Below are 19,612 nucleotides of genomic sequence, written 5' to 3'. Positions count from 1 at the left end.
CTAAATAAAATATAAACACCCAATTCCTCAGTCACAAGAGCCACATTCCTTTTACTGCATAAAATTCTACCGAACAGGCTTGATTTAGAGACATTCCTACTCATATCCCAACCCTAAGGGGTGACCAACCTGACTTTGGCATCTTCCCCAAATTCCCCCAATCCAAGTAATGTGAAACTGAAATCACTGAATCTGGAATAATCCTGTTAGTAGTCTCTGGAGATAATTCCAGGAGTGGTTCACAGTTCTTTCAGATGACTCCAGAGTACCTATAGTGCAACTTTGACTATCTGGATCTCCAAAAAGTCACAAACACTGGGAACTGGGTCATCAGTGAAGATTTAGGTTGAGGAACTCAGAGCAGCATGGAAAAGAGGAGTCTAGAAACAGTAGAATTCCACCTTCATTACAACACATTTGGACAGAGCAAGACTATATTAGTTTCTTTATTTGGCAAGATGCCTGACATTCCACCATTAGAGCTTCATTCCTTTGGCCTTTACAGGTATCTTCTTTAGTCTCCATACTGGGACAAGGTGCATGGGCTACACAGGTGGGCAGGAGAGAAAAAGACAGATCTGTAGGGTAATTAGAGTATTTGTTGATGCTCTCCCTTGACTTACCACTGCCTCGAAATAACCCTACAGGTGAGAGAGAGCAAGGATGAGGCTCCGGAGCGCCTCATCGTATATCATATATCACAAATGAGAAATCATTTTAAAATACAAACTACAGTATTATATACCCAGCACAGTGCTGGACCCATAGATATTCAACACATACCTGATGGGCTAATTATAGATAATCAATTTTAAGAATAATTTTAAGACTACCTTAGCATTTGAATCACTCTGAAGCATATTCATCCATCATGAATTTAAAATTAATTTTTTAAGTGCACAAAGCAAGTTTTCTCATGTATTTTTGGCCTCATGAGCAAAAATCGTCCCTTCCACGTTCCCCACCCCCAACAAGACTTCCTTTTCTTCACTCATTGGGTTATTGATTCATTATTCAACAGCTATTTCGTGTACCTGCTCTAGCATTGTCCGGTCTCTGCAAAGGATAGAAAAGTTGACGAATCTTCCTTGGTCTAGAAGCTTGACAGGTGACTGTGAGTCCCAACTAGGACCCACAACTTGTAGAATACAAGATTCTTGCCTTTGCTATCTCTCATCTGTATCCTCCATCCCATGTTTCAGAATCCCAGTCCATCCACTAGAATTCATCTTAGGTGCCTAATTGAGGAAATCCTAAATAGTAGTGTTTACACCAGATCAAACTTTCTCTTTTAGGTAAAAAACCAGAATTTGCCTCCAGGATTAATATGAGGGCTCTTCTGGAATCCAGGCTCCTTCTGTCCTCTTGTTTCATCAACCTTACTCCATCATTTCATCATCTAAAAATCTACATTCCAAGTGACAGAAAGAAGGGAAATCAAAGGAGAGCATCCTTCATCCTTTTAGGAGGTTTCCTCTTAACCTCATTGGGCAGAATTTAGTCCCATGGCTGCACCTCCATACAAAAGAGGATGAGAAATTTCATCTTCCCATCACGTTTCTATCCAAAAAAGCAAGTCTAGAAGGAATGGTACGGTAGGCATCTAGCAATGTCTGTCACCTGCCACACTCTGTGCCCAAGCAGTGAGCTATTCTAAGTACACAACCTTCAGATGCAAATATAATGATCCATGCCCTCTGGTAAGGGAAAGAAAGGCCATTAAGCTTGAATGGTGTTATTCACATCACCAGTGTTCTTTCAATTGTGTATATTGCAAGGTTCTAATCTCATCTTTTGCATGCTTACTTGTTTCTATAAGATAGGAGTAAAATAGATGTCAGCGGATACAGCTATTAAAAACTTTCATATATATTAAGACAGAACCTTTGCAGAGGCAATAAAAAAGCCATAAAACACTGAAAGCTACAAAAGTAGAACATCTAAGTTCTTATAAAAAAACAAAACAAAACATTAAACCGGTCCTATTGACCGTGGTATTTTAAACTTCCAATTATCCTGATCATTGCAAAATCTTAGAACAGGACATGGAAAATGGGGAAATAAATTAATATTACCATGAAAACCCTAATTTTTAGACCATAACTTTGAAATAACTCTGTCTTTAGTTTTTAATGCATAAGAGGAAGAAACAGAGCAGAATGTAATACTCAAAATCACAAAGCCCATGGAGGCTTTGATGTTAGTATCTGACAGAGTTAATAAAAGGACCAGATCAGACCTTACCTGATGCTGATATTCAGTTGGGGTTAATTAAACCACCATCAGGTTTCCCAAGCAGGAAAAGAGACATGTGAAGAAACGAGTTTCTCGAAGTTCTGCCCAAATCATAACCTAAACTCACAGAAAGAACTTTGCTTTCAGTTGTGAGTTATCGAAGGTTTTAACTGTAGCCGGTGCTTCACTTCCTTTTGCCCTGATAGTTAATGTCGGATCCTGGTCCAAAGCAAGGTCCGCCTCCCTGTCTCCCAGTGTTTCTGAGAGTTCCTGATGTGATCCATGTGCTTGTGAAAAAGCCGAGCTGAATTTCACAGGGGCAGCTGTGGCGTTGTTTCTTTTTTCTGTTTTTTCCTCAGGCTCCCTCTTGCTGGTGACCCGGCTCTTTCCTCCCCGACAGAGTGCCACATCCACAGGCCCAGTGACTGGTGGCCATGTCCCTGAGTGATGGCTCCCTCAGCACCCTGCCATCTCTGCTGCTCACTGACAGCCTCTCCAGTCTCCTACTTCACTGACACACAGCAGACTTCTAGCCAGCACTGCCTACAAAATTGGTAGAAATGCTGAGGTGTGACTGAAACCCAGCAGTGGAACCAGCATAGATGGGAGCTGTAAACCTGTGGCAGGGACTCAGGATTCTCTCCCCTTTCCCCACAGTAATAGAATACATCACTCACGATACAAAATAAAGACCACATATGTCTAAGTTCCGGCCCAAGAGATATAAGTGAAAATGGAAGAGAGGGGTCATACCCCTCTTTTCTCCTTCGATCTTTCTGTTGATGAGAATGTAGAGGCAATGGCTGGAGCTCTAGCAGCAATCTTGAGCCATGAGGTGACGGACGTGGAAAATGGAAACTATACATGCAAAAACAAGCAAGCAACCAACCAAACAAAAAGAGTTTGGGTTCTCCTGAAACTACGAAGTACAATCTAGCTCGGAAGTAACGGTCTCTGGACTTACAGAACATAAGAGAAAAACAATCTTTCTTGCTTAAGTCACTGTAACATATTACTTACAACCAAATTTAATCCTAACTATATGCCACAAATACAGAACTAGCCATAGTTAAAATAGTGACTAGGTGAATTGATTTTTCATCTTCTGGGCCCTCTTTTATGAATCTTCTCCCAGAACCCACTGTCCTCTGATGCCCTCTGTCTGCCTCTGCACTGATGTCCTCCACTGAAGCACCCATGCTTTGCAATTTTTCTAGTCACTCTTCATTTATCCAGATTTACCAATCCTACATCCCATTCCCTTGGGATCAGGCAGGTGACCGACTAGGTAATGCAATAATTAAATTTATACTAAATTATTCATGGGACGTAATGAGTGTTTTTATTCTACTATAACATTCTAGTAAGGTCTTGGGTGACAAGACTCAAGGAATGACTAACAGGCGTACCCTAGCAGGTAATTATGGTAGGTATTTTCAGGCAGGCAGGCTTCTTGACATCTGATACAAGAAATATAGTTCTGCAAACTGTCAGGCAGCCCCAAGTTTACACGCAGAGCACATCAGATTCAATTAGGATTCCCAGATACTTATCTCAACTTTCCCCTCCTATTGATCACTTGTGTAAAACTATGCCAGTGGTGTTCAAAATAAGATACATGGAGCCTGGGTGAGAGGGAATGTGGAAGTTTGCAGTTTGAAAACTTTTAAAATTTCAGACATGGTATTCTTTTGATTTTCCTACCACGGACATTGGAAACAATGTTTGAAAAAGACCCCCGCGTCCAACATTAACAATATGTGTTGGGAAGTCTTAGACTCTCCCTAAATTCTCCATCAGCTATTCCTCTGCTACCCCAAATAAGTAGACAATCTAAGTAAAAACAGTGCGTGCCACGTGGAAACACTGCTTCTAGATAAGTCCCTTAGCTCTGGTCCTTCCAACAAAACTGTGACCCCTCAACATCCTTCCATTTGGAAATTATGGGGCTACCACGGATTGACACAACGTTATGTTTTTTACTTCTTGAAACCATCAAAGACAACTTTAATAATTATTTGTGAAACGGTAATAAGTTGTTGTTATTTCGGTGGCTTATATATAGCTTCTCTCTAACTTCTTATAACTCAGAGCTGGCTAACAGCCAGGGAAATAGGCAATGAGGAAGTACAGGAGCCCACCTGGGTCCCCGAATACCGCCTGAATAAACATCACTTTTCTGAGCCTCCGTTGGCATCGCTTCCAGAACAAATACAGTAATCTGAGCCTGTGTCCTGGACCCCGAAGCAGCAGCTATGACAGACGTGTAATTGAAAACCAATTTCCTTGAAGACAGCAGTGCCTTGAAATGCAAGGCGGGCCTTGGAAAGCAGGGAGCAAGTAACCTCACGGTGACCTTTTATCTTTCCTTTCAGCGCCCTTATCTTGCCATCCTCTTCCTTCTCCCTCTCTCTTTCATCCCACTGCTGCAACAATGGACCCCGGGCAGGAAACGAGTTAAAAAAAAAAATACTACCAAAAAACCCCACAACTATCAAAACACCTTCTTTTCACGTGAAGAAATGTCCCCCACCCAGCAAAACTATCAATTCCAACTCAAGTGTAAAATAAAGCCATTACTTCATACAAGCAATGTGCCCAGATTTTGGAGGATGGACTCAGGCAAAACTAGGGACTAAAATTAGAAGGGATTTGGGAGAAGCGGATCCAGTGTCGATGGGGTGGAAGGGAAGCCTGAATAATAACTATAAAGCAGGTTGACGAGGCTGGAAATCAGGTTGGAGCAGGGCAGAGAGTTCTGAGAGGGAGGCAACCAGGAAAAAGCAGAAATTCAAAAATGTGAACGACCAGATGCAGCATTGGGGATTATAACCAGGGAAGAGATGAGGCTGTTTGAAACTTCAACAGTATAACGCTGTGCTCTAAAGAAACTGCAGTTATGGTGTATAAGTCTTGGCTCTGCAGTATATGATATTCGTAGAATTATGACATATTGGTAGAATTATGACCTTTCAAGTATATTGAGAAGATGAAAGAGGAGAAAGAAATGTAATTTTTGCCTATCAAGGAAGAAACCATCAGGAAAGGTCTAATACTGAATAAGTAAATATGTGAGTATTAAAAAATAGTCCCTTACTATACAATTGTTATTGTTTCAGGCCCTTACCACCTAAGCTCACCAAGTCAGAGATCCAAGCCCCTGACACAGAGCCGAGAGCCGGAGCACATGTGCTGTACTCGTGATTTCCTGGGCGCCGTAGGGGGGTGTGAGTCACCTGGTGACATGACTGTCTTGTCGGGGGAGACAAGACTGAATGAGCGCAACAATTAGAGAACATCAACTGAAGGTAACTAACAATGATGTCATGCTATAAATCAGTCCTTGAAATAACAACGTAGATGCCTAAAAATAGAGCCGAGGTGAGTAAGGAACTAGGTGGGTAGAGAGGTATGAGGACCGGAAAGGTCCAGCGAGGGCAGTGTGAGCCATGCCAACTTCAGAGAGAGTTTTCAGAACTGCGAAAGGCAATTGTTTGGCCAGAGCTTAATCCCGTTAACGTCTTTTGTGAAATTTCAGTTTTGAGGCATTCGGCACTGGTTAGGAGGAAAAGGACTCGGATGGGTGCCCTTTCTTCCCTACAGCGGGAAAGCCAGTCCCATCACTGGGCAGGAATGACCCGTAGCTCTCTTCTGTCGCTGCCTACCAGAGAGCCTGGGGTTTCCTTCTTCAGCAAAATCTTTTGGGAGGCAAGGAGACGAAGGAAAGAGAAACCCTTCCACTAAAAAGCTATTTGAGGAAATAAATGAAAAAGAAACTAGGTTTTAATCTTACTTCTAAGCCATATCACGCATATATAATGCCTAACTCTAATCTTTTTGTAAAATGAGCAATAATTTAGATGCACTAAAGTCAATATTTAATTACCCATGAGTTCAGCATAATTTGTCCCTCTGCAGATGTAAAATTCTTGCCATTAGGAGGAAAAACCCAGTCTAAAGTGAGTAAGATTTTGCTTCTAATTCCAGATTTAAAGAAACGTTGCCTTTAAACATGGTTTAAATTGCTGGGTTCATCAATTTATGACTTTGTGTTCAATGAAATAGAAAATGCCCAGCACACTGGCTGGCCATGGTGTGTGGTGCTCGGTAACTGTTAATCTATTATTTTGAACGAAACTGTACAATTAAGCTACGATCCCAGCATTCCACATTTTTCATTAACTCACCTCGTGTTTCTCCATTTAGATGAGTTTACGATGCACAATGGGAACTCTTTGAAAATATTCACAGTTTTTAAATTATTCTGGACGCTCCCTTAAACTCTTGTCTCAAGTTTCTGTATTAGAGCTAATTCTCCTTTGTGTACTTTAGTAACCTGATTATCTCAGCCAAGATCTAAGGTCAGCAACTTACAATTACCTCACCAAGTCAAACAGGTCTCCATTGACAGACAAGACCATTCTGCTTCTCCAGAGTGGGGACTTCTCCGAAGTTTAGTGCAATGTATGGATGTCTGCCTGTCATTCATTCTTAAAAAGCTCCCACCAACCCAGTCAGCAGTTTTAACAGGTAATACCTGTCAGACTTTCTCTAGTAAGTGGTTGGCATCCTTGGCCATTTGCAGGATATCGCTGCCTTTACCCAAGAGAAGAGCCCTTGGTGTAAATTAAAGGTAAGTAAACCAAATGATTTTCAGCGCAATAGAGCTTTCAAGCAAATCCTCTAGTGGCTCCTTTGCAAAGTCAAAAATTCTTTTACAAAGCAAATAATCACTCCCAAATGCATGGGGTTTGCAGATCTGGAATGTAATCCTTCAGACTCTCTTAAGACAGGTAGACCTTGCTTTATTTGCTACTCTGAGCATTGGTCTTTTGGCTTAATTTTAATTTAAAGAATAAAAGAGTCAATTGCTCCAATCACGCTCTGGTTTTGGCAGTGTTGATGATTAGTGTGTAGAGGGTAATTTGCTGTAAATGGAAGGGAACGCAAGGTACAGATGTGGCCTGGGAGCCACTGTGCCACAGAAAGGGGTGGTCGAGATCCTTGCCTGGCTGAAGTTTGAATATCTTTGATTTTCTTTTAAAATTTACCAGGCTATTTGGGAGATTACATCCTACAAAAACACACAAGCAAAGAAAGAAACCCCTGATATTCCACAGAGCTGAAAAAGTAGGAATAAATTTACAACTGATTCTGTTCACAGAGTGGCAGTCACAAGAGTGGGAGAATCCAGCACAAAGAGATATGAGGGCAGAGCAAGGAAATCTGTAAATTGATGTAAAACAAAACCACGGAGATGGAAAAGGACAAACTTAGTTGGCGAAGCATGTTTTTCTAACCAGGAGAATAGGAAGCTAGTCCTATCAAGAAGGGCCGGACTGTGTCCTTTATATTTCTCCTTGGTGCCCCTCACTCACATTCTTGTCTTTTATTGTGCTATCCAATCCTCCAGGGAGAAAAAGAATCTTGCTTTGTCCCCGCCGGACCTTCAAAGCAAACGTAGCCCTTTATTTCAGAGCTCTTTCACCTTCACAAAATGCTGATACAGTTTCTACAAATCGGAGGAAATCTGATGGTGGAAGTGGGAGTAGGTTTTGCAGAGAAAGAATTTTCCTTCCTGCAACCAAGACAGGAGAAATTTAAAGTCATGTCCCCTGCCATAAAGACTGCTGGGCTGGTGGCCTAGACCCTTCATGCCTTTAAGGGTTCCTTTCTGGAACTTTATCCCAAGCAACATGGGAATTAGGGGGAAAAAAGAAATCTATCCCACCTAAAGGCTCTGCCTCTCCATCTACCTAATTTTTTCTCAAGATTTTTAATTGAATGTTGTTCAAGGTAATGCATTTTAAAAAGAAAACCTCTAATTCTGACTGTTCAGCTCAGTCAACCTCTATGAACTTCCCTTTTGGGTTCTCCAAATCCTCAATGCGTTTCACTACTTGAAACTGAACGAGAGGACATTTCAGGGGATCAATCAAAGATAATAGGTGGGTTCTGAGCTTTTATAGTTTAAAAGAATGCTGTCTTCAGAAATGGTGAACAAGAGCACTATTATGAACATTTAATTATTTCTATGAATACATTACAAACTCCTCCATCACTAGAATGTAATAACTAAAAACTGCTTTATAATGACTTTTAAATGAATTTCATTCCATGAAAATGAGACTTTAAAATCAGCCAGGCAAACAATGGCATTTGTTTTTTCCTTTTCTTCTTCTTCTTTTTTTTTTTCTCTCGGTCCTTTGGTGTGCGGACACTCTGCCCCCTGCGCCCACGATGCTTTAGTTCGCTCCTCGCTTGCCCCGGACTCCCCCCACCCTTCAGAACCCCACCACACCCCCCAGATGCTCTGTGGGCACCAGAGATAATCTTTTTTTTCCTTTTCGTTCCTCAAAACTATTGCTTCATCAAAACACCAGAAGAATGTTGTTCCTGTCACGTAAGATGTGATATTAACATAACTTTCATCCTGACTCCAAGACCCTAGTTATGTAATATTCCAGGGCAACTCAAGGATATTGTGAAATCTCTTTAAAAAAAAGAAAAACTAAATAAAGTTTAATACAGTTCAACTGAAAAAAGATATAGCTGGCATTAAAGACTTTTGGAGGTGGAAACATCGATCACCAATTATATGAATATATTTATTCTACTGTGTACATAGTCGAAATATAAATCTCTACCAATCGCCAAGAGTCCAAAGACCTGGGTCTAAAGGATGCTAGATTGAGCTATAAATATCAAAAAGAAAGAAAATCAATGCACATTTGAAATACATTCAACTTTGACTAAGAGTTAATGATACAATTTAAGGACTTTTAATTTTTGTTCTTAATTATAACTGGACCTTGGACAATTGTTCCTTAGGATCTTCCCAAGATGCTGGATTTAGCAAGAGAGAGGATATAAAAGTCATATTCAAGGACCTGTTCCAGCTCAGGTAAAAATAATAAATGTATATATATATATATAAAAATATATATGTTGTTACATGACCTTATGATGGGATGATATGCAGTCACTCACTATGATATTTACAAAGAGTTGTGACGCTTGCAAAGTGTTTATGGTAGTAAAAAAAGAAGAGCAAGATTCGAAATTTTTATATATAGGTTGAGTCCAAATATTTACAAGAAATGTAGAAAACAAGACAAATGGTGTGGGGTAGGAGAAGATTTAGGGTTAGGATTGTGGATGGAGTTTATTTTTCCGTCTTTATGTCCTTTCACATTTTTCTAATGAAGATGTATTACATTTGTATTTGTGATTTTTGACAAGTTTTAAAAGACAAATTCATTTATATGCCTTTTCTGAACTCAGTCATTCTTAATTAATCCTTTTGTTATTTTTGCAAAGATTAGAGTAAAAGAAGCCTTTTAAGTATTGATACTGATTAGGCATTGATTTTATGTATTGATACAAATAGATATTCCAAAGTACGGTTGTAGTGATAATCTAGTTTCATGTGAGAATGGGTCAGAAAGCTAATTCAGGCAGGGTTCATCTTGAACAGTACATGGTTCAGTGTATGTATCTGTTGAATGGCTCTCATGATTATTAAGTGTTATCTTTTTTTTTTTTTTTTTTTTTTGGCGGTACGCGGGCCTCTCACTGTTGCGGCCTCTCCCGTTGCGGAGCACAGGATCCGGACGCGCAGGCTCAGCGGCCATGGCTCACGGGCCTAGCCGCTCTGCGGCATGTGGGATCTTCCCGGACTGGGGCACGAACCCGTGTCCCCTGCATCGGCAGGTGGACTCTCAATCCCTGCGCCACCAGGGAAGCCCCAGTCAGTGGTTTTGCATAATTTTGTTATCTTTCCCCAATGCACCCTATATTCCTGAAAGATTTTCATCTCCTAAACTGCATTTATTAAGTTTTTATTAGTAGATTTTTCCATGGGATGATCAATGCCATCGTGTTCCAGCCAAAAGTCCAAGAAATGTGACATTTGAGTCTCCTGAGCAGCCTTATCAGCTACAAATATACAACTTCTCTTAACCTTTGTAAAGAGTTGAAATTATTTCAAGGATTCTTCCCTCCTCTCTCCCCCATCACCATCTTTTCAGATTCCCTGACATGAAGGAACTCAAGCTGGAGACCTAGTGGATTAACCCTTCCAGGATGTGCCTAAGTTTTCCTCTGATTCTAGAATCAGACTAGAATACATGGGCTGATCAGAACCTAGAACTGTCAACCCTCCACCCAGGACCATGTATTCATTTACTCGTCAGTGCGGATAAAGTGAATTCCAGACCCATAGCCAGTTAGGTTAGTTGTGCTGAAAACAAAGGCTGAAAAAAGACCATCCACTTTAGCTAAAGAATCCATAATGAATCATCCCATAAAACATGATCGGTTCCAAAAATGGTAGGTCCCTGTCCTTGATCTGAAAGCTTTGTGTATCTTGCCATTAGCAGAAAGTTTTTACAAGAATGGAAATAAACACACCCATAGTGCTATAAATAAAAGGTGAATAAGGTTGCCAGCTCGAAGGCATCCCAACCTAGTAAAGCGCGGGGAGCACCAGGCAGCTGTTCTGAGAACCACAGTGCCCCCCCCGACAATGGAGGTACTGATTGTTTTTAATCAAGACTTTTAATTTTATACTTAGCCTCATAAGAATTATTGTTAATATGATTTATTCATAAACTTGAGACTTCGCACATTTGATTTACCACAGAAACTAGAACAAAACAGCACATGCCCATGCAAAGAATGCACGTATGCCGAAATATAATTGGAGTTTAACTTTTGGGGGAAAAAAATAGCGGCCTCCAATGCCAACAAAACCCTCCCCCAAATATTTTTATAACTGTTATTTAGCATATTCCAAAGGAATAGCCTTATTCACAGGAAACTGGTTTTTTAATTTAACGACCGTACACGATAAGCCCCAAAGAACCACTAGGTGTAGGGGAAGCACACTCAAGTTTCAAGAGAACCATCTTTCATTTGTTCCATGTGCAGCCTGCAAGGAAATCTGAATTTGAAATTTGACAAGTGCTTCTTTAAAACACTTTAAAAAATGAGCTTTGGGCCACTTGCTCATGTCCTAAAGGGATGGAGCTTGCAAGAAAAAGAATAGCAAAAAGGCACAAGATCTGTTCAGGCCTCCAAGCATGTTATAGTGTCAGGAGATGCACTTAAGCTTGCCACCATTTTATACTAATAAATGTGAGTCGTGTGATTTGATTTTAAATAAATGGCAAAGTTTTATTTGATTTCTTTGACTATGTCATGATGCACAGCTACCTGGAATCGTATTTGTACAGATAGTAGGAACACCCTTCCAGGAATAAGAAGAGAACCCCAGGAGTGGATTTAATGGATAAATTATATCCTTAGAAGAAACTAAACTCAAAAGCCAGCATTTTATGACTCCAATAACTTATTTCTGGGTCCCTAAAGCTATTTATCTGTTTTTGTTCTTTATGGAAGAAAAGTGTATATGCATGAGCTAAAGAGAGTGAATGTCCTTCTAAGGTTTTTTTTTTGTGTGTGTGTGGTACACGGGCCTCTCACTGTTGTGGCCTCTCCCGTTGCGGAGCACAGGCTCCGGACGCGCACGCTCAGCGACCATGGCTCACGGGCCCAGCCACTCCGCGGCACACGGGATCCTCCCGGACCGGGGCACGAACCCGTGTCCCCTGCATTGGCAGGGGACATTGGCAGGCGGACTCTCAACCACTGCGCCACCAGGGAAGCCCCCTTCTAAGGTTTTAACTCAACTCTGCCACATGGTACTTTTTCTAATTGTTCCCTGCCCTTCTCCTTAATCCTTCTCTGAATTAAACATATCTGAGTCTGAATCCCAGGGACCTTGAGAAAGTTATCTATCTCCTGAGTCTCTTCTCCATCTGTAAAATTGGGCAAAACGATGTGACCTCACGGGGTTGTTATAAAGCTTACATGAAATAAAGGATGTAAAGTTCCAAATGGTGCCTGACACGTGGAGGTTGCCTAGGAGAGCTGGTACCATTCAGTTCGCCTTCTGCTGCCCCCTCCTTTTCTTTATATTCGTCTCTTGTCTTTTCCTTCTCTCTCTCTCTTTTAAACCATTTTTTAAATTGAAGTGTAGTTAATTTACAATGTTGTGTTAGCTTCAGGTATACAGCAAAGTGATTCAGTTATACATATATATACAGATTCTTTTTCAGATTCTTTTTCATTATAGCTTATTACAAGACATTGAATATAGTTCCCTGTGCTGTACAGTATGTCCTTGTTGTTTATCTGTTTTATACATAACAGTGTGTATACGTTAATCCCAAACCCCTAATTTATCTACCCACCCCACTATCCCCTCTGGTAACCATAAGTTTGTTTTCTATATCTGTTAGTCTATTCTGTTTTGTAAATAAGTTCATTTATATCATTTTTTTTAGATTCCACATATAAGTGATATCATATGATATTTGTCTTTCTCTGTCTGACTTACTTCACTTAGTATGATAATCTCTGGGTCCATCCATGTTGCTGCAAATGGCATTATTTCATTCTTTTTTATGGCTGAGTAATATTCCATTGTATATATGTATCACTTCTTCTTTCTCCGTTCATCTGTCGATGGACATTTAGGTTGCTTCATGTCTTGGCTATTGTAAATAGTGCTGCTTTGAACATAGGGGTGCATGTATCTTCTTGAATTAGAGTTTTCTCCAGATATATGCCCAGGAGTGGGATTGCAGGATCATATGGTAGCTCTATTTTTTTTTTTTTTTTTTTTGCGGTACTCGGGCCTCTCACTGTTGTGGCCTCTCCCGTTGCGGGGCAACAGGCTCCGGACGCGCAGGCTCAGCGGCCATAGCTCACGGGCGCAGCTGCTCCGGGGCATGTGGGATCTTCCTGGACCGGGGCACGAACCCGTGTCCCCTGCATCGGCAGGCGGACTCTCAACCACTGCGCCACCAGGGAAGCCCTATTTTTTGTTTTTTAAGGAACCTCCCTACTGTTCTCCATAGTAGCTGTATCAATTCACATTCCCACCAACAGTGTAGGAGGGTTCCCTTTTCTCCACATCCTCTCCAGCGTTTGTTACTTGTAGACTTTTTAATGATACCATTCTGATTGGTGTGAGGTCTCTTGTCCTCACTTTCTGTATCCTGAAAACAGGCAGACACAGGATAGAGTCTGGAAGGTTTGTGGACGAACATTCCATGTTCTTTGCCCATTCTGTTACCTGGTTAAAACCCCGTGCAGTATGAAAAATTGCAAGGGAAAATCATTCCCATCCGTGACTTTATAATTGGTGTAATTCCCTTGGGCAAGTTAACCAAACTGCCTAGGCATAATCCACAAATGCAAGTGTTGAAAGCTAGGAGGAGACGGAGGGGGTCAAGGACCTTGCCCTGGGCCCCTCAGGGAAGAAGCAGAGCTGGTACAGGGAGTAGTTACTCTCCTCCGCCTCTTGCCTGGGGGCACGCGTGGCATCTGTGCTTGTTGCCTAGTTTTCTGCTAACTCTTTTGCAAATGTTATGCCTGGGTGTACTGCTTCTGTCTCTTCCCCTTCTCTTCTGTTTATGTTCTCCATGCATTCTCTGTAGCACACAGAAATATTTGGGGGTGAAATGTGTTTGGAGCTTCTAGGATTTAGGGAAAAGATGACTTTGCTAAAATGTAATGAAATATGGAGATTTTTCAGTGATAATGGAAATGGCTGGGCTTCACTTCTCAAAGCCTCAGGCTACCATCGTGTGCATCGTAAGCATCACCAAGCACACTTTTGTGCAAATTGCTGCAGTGTTTTGAAGAACTTACAAAATAACGTGTTTTAGGGATATCTCTCATGTTAGATTTTCTATAAGTAGGAAATAACCTTTTTTTCCCTCAGTTTTGAAGCTGGTTTAGAACTCACGTGTGTTTTCATTTTCAAGCTAAATCCAAATGCTTGTGATTTCAGTTCTGCTTAAAGATGGCAAGACACAAATTCACTAAGTAGAATTGGGAAATGTGCTTCCGGGGCCTTAACAAAATTACCATGTTACTCTCTCTTCCTGGGATCCTGATCTCACCGAAGACTTATGTTCCTACTTCAATGTCACGTGGGTATAAGATCAGGGATGGAAAAGTGATGAAGGTGAAAATAATTGTAGGAAACATACAGAGGAATATTTCATGAAAAAGCTAACCACGAGGTCAAAACAGAAAATGCCTCTCTAAATCCCCATAGAACTTTGAAACTGTCAGAACTGGCCATACCCAGGAGCCAGTGGCAGCTTTGGTTACAAATCAGAAACACAGTCATTCCCCGCTGTTTTCCTTGCTTCCCCATGACAATCTGACCAATCTTGTAAAGCAATGTCTTCTTAACATGGGGATAGTAGGAGAGTCCTAAGAGATGCAGAGCCCGGCCGCTGAACTTTCCTAGTATCTGCAGCTTAACTATCCAACTCACAGCATTTACTGAGCAACTACCATGTGCTCTGATGGCATACAGGGAAGGTTAGGATTTTAGATGTGTATGCACAATACGTCCCTTAAGTGAGAAATATCTAGAACCATCTGCCCCGTAGCCCTTCACTTGATTGGCTTTCCTGGCAGCAGCCCTGAGTGAGGGTTAAATGGAGTGTATGGGGGCTTCCCTGGTGGCGCAGTGGTTGAGAGTCCGCCTGCTGATGCAGGGGACACGGGTTCGTGCCCCGGTCCGGGAAGATCCCACATGCCACGGAGCGGCTGGGCCCGTGAGCCATGGCCGCTGAGCCTGCGCGTCCGGAGCCTGTGCTGCGCAATGGGAGAGACCACAGCAGTGAGAGGCCCGCGTACCGCAAAAAAAAAAAAAAAAAAAAAAAAAAGGAGTGTATGGGACATGTTCAATACTTTAAAGAAGTTGATATTAAAGGAGGAACAAGATATAAGAGGAATTAGAAAGAATTCTGAGAAATGGGAGAGCCTGTTTTTTTTCTTTTTAAAGATAGGAGAGATTTGAGCATATTTCCATGGTAAGGAGAAGTTTGCCTGGGGTAGTCCCAGCTTCCCTGTGCAAGTATCAACAATGCCCCCTTTTCTTTAACTTTTCCGATTTGGGACAACATGTTATATGGTCACCCTGGGCAGAAGAACCTTGGGAGAGGGAGAGACGGAAGATGGAAGACAAGAGAAGGGTTGTTTGTTGGAACAGTGTTCTGGGGACAGAAGGAGTGGCTCCTGGGTACGTAGAGGACTGATTCTTAGAAGGAGAGGCTTAGGGCTTCCCCCAAAGCTGATGAGGGAAGAGTACGGATGCTACAGGTTAAGGGCTGGATACAAATTTGTGAGATTTCTTACTTGACTCCTTTTGTCTGTGAAGGAAGAGGCCATGAGGTCACAGTTTAGGGTTCAAATTCTATGTTCAACTTGCTTTATTCTGCTAGTCATGAGGCCGACCTTTTCATAAATGTGGTTCCATTGGTCTCTATAACAAGAGGCCGACAGTGTTGCTGGATCCGAGCTGAGCATGAACAAATAGCTGAGAACACTCGCCCTAAGAGAAGTTGGTTTAGTCGAGTTACTATCACATGTGAAAATCCTAGCATAGCAGAAAAAGTAGACTGAGACAAACCTGTAGCACTAACACTTGAAGCCTCTATCACTGTATCGCATTTCATTATGACAATTATAATCGTAGATTAGTATTGAGAGCTTATTGTGTGCTAGAAAGAGTTCTCTTTTAAATTTATATATTGTGTATGCACTTTTTTACTTTCATAATCTTTTTTAGATGAGAAAATCAAGTAACTCACCCACGTTTACACATCTGGTAAATGGCAGAGCCAGGATTTAAACCCAGGGCCCACACTCACAACCAATATGTTATTTTCCCCTGTCTCTTTCACGATAATCTGTTGATTTAAGTTCATTTTAGGTTTTCTCTTTTATCTGTGGTATTAAGTCAAAGGTTGTGTGATAAATTAATGACATATGAATCACCCCCAAAGGTGAGATGGTGATGTGGCATGAAGGTTCCCGGCCTGCTGGATGAGATGTGCAGTTAAACATGGCAGTTCTTTCTCCGCTGCTGCCCCTTGTGAGACGGTTAGGTCCCGGCCCCTCTGTGAAGTCCCCGATCGGCATGGAGGATGAGACTGATGGTTATTCAGTGTAGGAAACACGGTCGTGAAATTCAACCACAAGGGCAGTTGTCCAACAAGGCCTGACTCAAGGACTGAATCAGTCATGACAGAGGCCATTCTTTGGCCCAGCCATTCCGACTGGCAACCTCCCTGTCAGTGTGATACACTGGAAGCCTTCAAGGGCCTACACAAGGCTTTGGAGAAATCTTTCTTTGATTCTTCATTCTGCTCTCTTAGATAGTAAGATAATGTGCAATGCATTAATGATGGACAGGGTCACTATCTGCCTTGGTGAAAAGAGAAAAACACAATTTGAACAGCGTGGAATAATTATGGATCAATCAATCAAAAAACTCGTGTCAAAAACAATGACTATCTGAAACTAATAGAGCACTGTAAAGCAACTTCCATAAAAAAATAAAAATGAACAAACAAAAGCCCAGTGACTATGGTGGAGGTTACTGGGGTACAAAAGAAACAGAATTTCCAGTTCATGCCACATGCCACAAGATTAGTGTTAAGGACAGTTGTTTTGCCTACACTGATGGGAGTATAATGCTAATGCAGGATTTAAAATTTTTTTTTAATTGAATAGAGTTTTATTACTTTTGGCGTTAAAAATTTTTTTTTCTTCATTGAATAATCCTGTGATGGTGGGCTGATTTCTGTGACAGTGGAAACCAAGAATAATGATTGTATTTTAGGATACCAATTTGATGATACATTTTATATTCATTTGGTATATTTGTCATGACTTAACACAGAGTTATATAATAATTCAACAATTACATAATGCCACTAGGAACTATTCTGCCTTTTTGTTTCTTGGAACATCTTAGAGGAAACTCATTCTCATGTACATTTGAAAAGTACAGAGAAAATGTGCGTGCTTCTCAAAAAGTTTCTATTTCCTCACTTGTTAAAAGAGTTGAAGATGATGCCATCACTAAGGTTTCTTCCAACTTTAGCTTTAGATATTCAATAGTGTGGGCAAACATGGGGTCAGGTCAGGAAGAAAGGCATTGTGGGACATCAGCGAGAGGTCAAACACGGGTATTACTTTTCTAGTGGCCTATGAACTCAGACTGCCCAACTCCCGTGGCTGTAATGTTTGCAAAAGCTTGCTAGAACTATGTGACCATTAAAAAACATAACTCTCGTTTTTTCAAAAGCGAATTCCAGCCTTCACACAAAAATTGTCTTTCTGTTGGCATATTCTCTTAGTCGTGGGAAAGCAATTGAGCTGAGCCTGAATATCATTTCTGCGTTAATGAGGCGCACCTCTAGGTCTGAATAGAACATCAAAAGGTAATCCCCGACTTTACAAAATCATGGAACTGGGAAGAGAACATAAAGGTTCATCTCTTCCGTGCACTTACTGGCAAGGGTGTTGGGTGTTATTCATTCACTATGTTAAGCGTTGAGGCTACAAAGATGAATAAAACCCAGTTCAGGCCCTTAAGGACGTTACAGATAGTTGAAGACCCACGATCTAAACAGGTAGAAAGGTGGCTGCAGCCCAAGGGAGAAATAAAAAAGCTGCCAACCTGTAGCAAAACTGGGTGTTACCTCCTTCACTCATGATGTGGTGGCCCAGGAGCTGTCTTATGTCGATAAATTATTTGTAAATAAGAAACTAATTTCTTTATGTTATCTGATTGATATCTATACTAAAATGACCCTTAAAACTCCACGGTCATGTCACCCATGCCCAGCTGGAGGGAAGATGCATCCTCCCCACGTGAGGGATCGCCCCAGCTATGCACCAGGTAAGCCTCCTGGGCTTTATCCACACTGGCCCCAGACTGTACCGTGCTTGCTGTCCTGTTTCTGCTTGCTCTCTGTGTGTAAGAAATGAACATTCAAAAATGTTTATTTCTTACACACAGAAAAAGGCTCAACCAGATAGAAATCATCTCAATGCAAAATGAAAAGCCACAAGGAACAGGATTTGGTTTTTTAACCTAATAAATAGCATATACAGTCAGGGACATATCCAAAATTTCTAAATATGAGGGGTCTCCTATCTGGTTGGGGTTGTGTGTGTGTGTATGTGTGTGTGTGTGTGTGTGTGTGTGTGTGTATGGATATGGGTGTGGGTGTGTTGTTGAAGCTGTGCTTACGTAGAAAATACCTGTTTTTCCTTGGATTGTGTCTTTAATCGGAGGAGAGGAGGGCTGATGGGGTAGCGGGGTGGAGCTCTGACTGCCCAGTCACCACTGTGCACTGCTGTTGTGCGCAAGGTATACGTGCGTATTATAAACAGGTAGTACAGCTATAGATACACATAAGGGCTGGGGTGGTGATGATGGTAAAGTTGGTATTCATATTCACAGACAGCATTCTAAGCAGGCAAACCCTTTGGAGAATAACTTGAAGGCACAGTTCAAGAGCCATGGGGAGGCTTATAGACTTGACTCCATGATAACAGTTTCTGGACTCTCCCCTAGACAAGTAATTCAAAATGCAGAAAGACTTATTTGCACAAAGAGCATACAATTGCAAGCAACCTTTATGTCCCCCAAACAGAAAATGATTGTATAAATTATAGTACATGGACACAGTGGAATAGTATGCAACCGTTACAAATGAGTAGGAAGATTAGGTAGCCATTTGTAGCATTAAAACATTTTAATGTTTAAAAAATGAATTTTCAGGGCTTCCCTGGTGGCGCAGTGGTTGAGAGTCCACCTGCCGATGCAGGGGACACGGGTTCGTGCCCCGGTCCGGGAGGATCCCACATGCCGCGGAGTGGCTGGGCCCGTGAGCCATGGCCGCTGAGCCTGTGCGTCCGGAGCCTGTGCTCCGCAGCGGGAGAGGCCACAACAGAGAGAGGCCCATGTACCGCCAAAAAAAAAAATGAATTTTCATTTAATATTGAAAAGAAAATGTTATGCATACCACAAATATGTGAAATTATGTACATAAAACAACCTGGAAGGAAATATACAAAAAACAAAAATAGTTTTTCTAATTTCCAAAGTTTCTATAATATTGGCATTGCTCTTTATTTTAAAAATAAAAGAGAAAAGTACATACTGGGTTGATTATGTATTATGTAGTAGAATGACTCCTTGTTTTTGTGGAACTTTGTTAGCAGAAGAGAGAGTAACAAGCACTGTATTAGGAGTCAGGCCTGGTCTCCTATAAAACTGGTCTTTCTGATCTGGAAAAAAAAAAGAAAAAAAGAGTTGGGCTTTGATCATCTTCAGGACCGCCTAAGAGTTTTTAGATTACGTGGGTCCATGACAACTAACCCAAAACATACAGATAAAAGGTACTGTTGGAGTTCAGAGGCCCTTTTCCATCCTCCTATAAAAACAAATCTCATCATGGCATTCCCCCATCTACAACCTTTCAATGGC

General features: G+C 41.4%; 1 long non-coding RNA gene across 2 annotated transcripts in view; it reads right to left on the bottom strand.

Annotated features, from left to right (window-relative positions):
• Nucleotides 1-1,798: 1,798 nt before the first annotated feature.
• Nucleotides 1,799-19,612, bottom strand: part of LOC132508606 (uncharacterized) — a 161,344-nt gene continuing 143,530 nt past the window's right edge. The window contains exon 6 of one of the 2 annotated variants that reach the window (XR_009536697.1): nucleotides 1,799-1,812. This is a non-coding gene — a long non-coding RNA (uncharacterized LOC132508606). Of the gene's footprint in view, nucleotides 1,813-19,259; nucleotides 19,414-19,612 lie in introns of those variants that run through there. The other variant, XR_009536698.1, reaches the window with a different exon arrangement.

Source organism: Lagenorhynchus albirostris, chromosome 18 (genome assembly GCF_949774975.1).
Source record: "Lagenorhynchus albirostris chromosome 18, mLagAlb1.1, whole genome shotgun sequence".
Lineage (NCBI taxonomy): Eukaryota > Metazoa > Chordata > Mammalia > Artiodactyla > Delphinidae > Lagenorhynchus > Lagenorhynchus albirostris.
The sequence above is the reverse complement of the archived record's forward strand: the minus strand, read 5'-3'. Positions and strand labels throughout refer to the sequence as shown.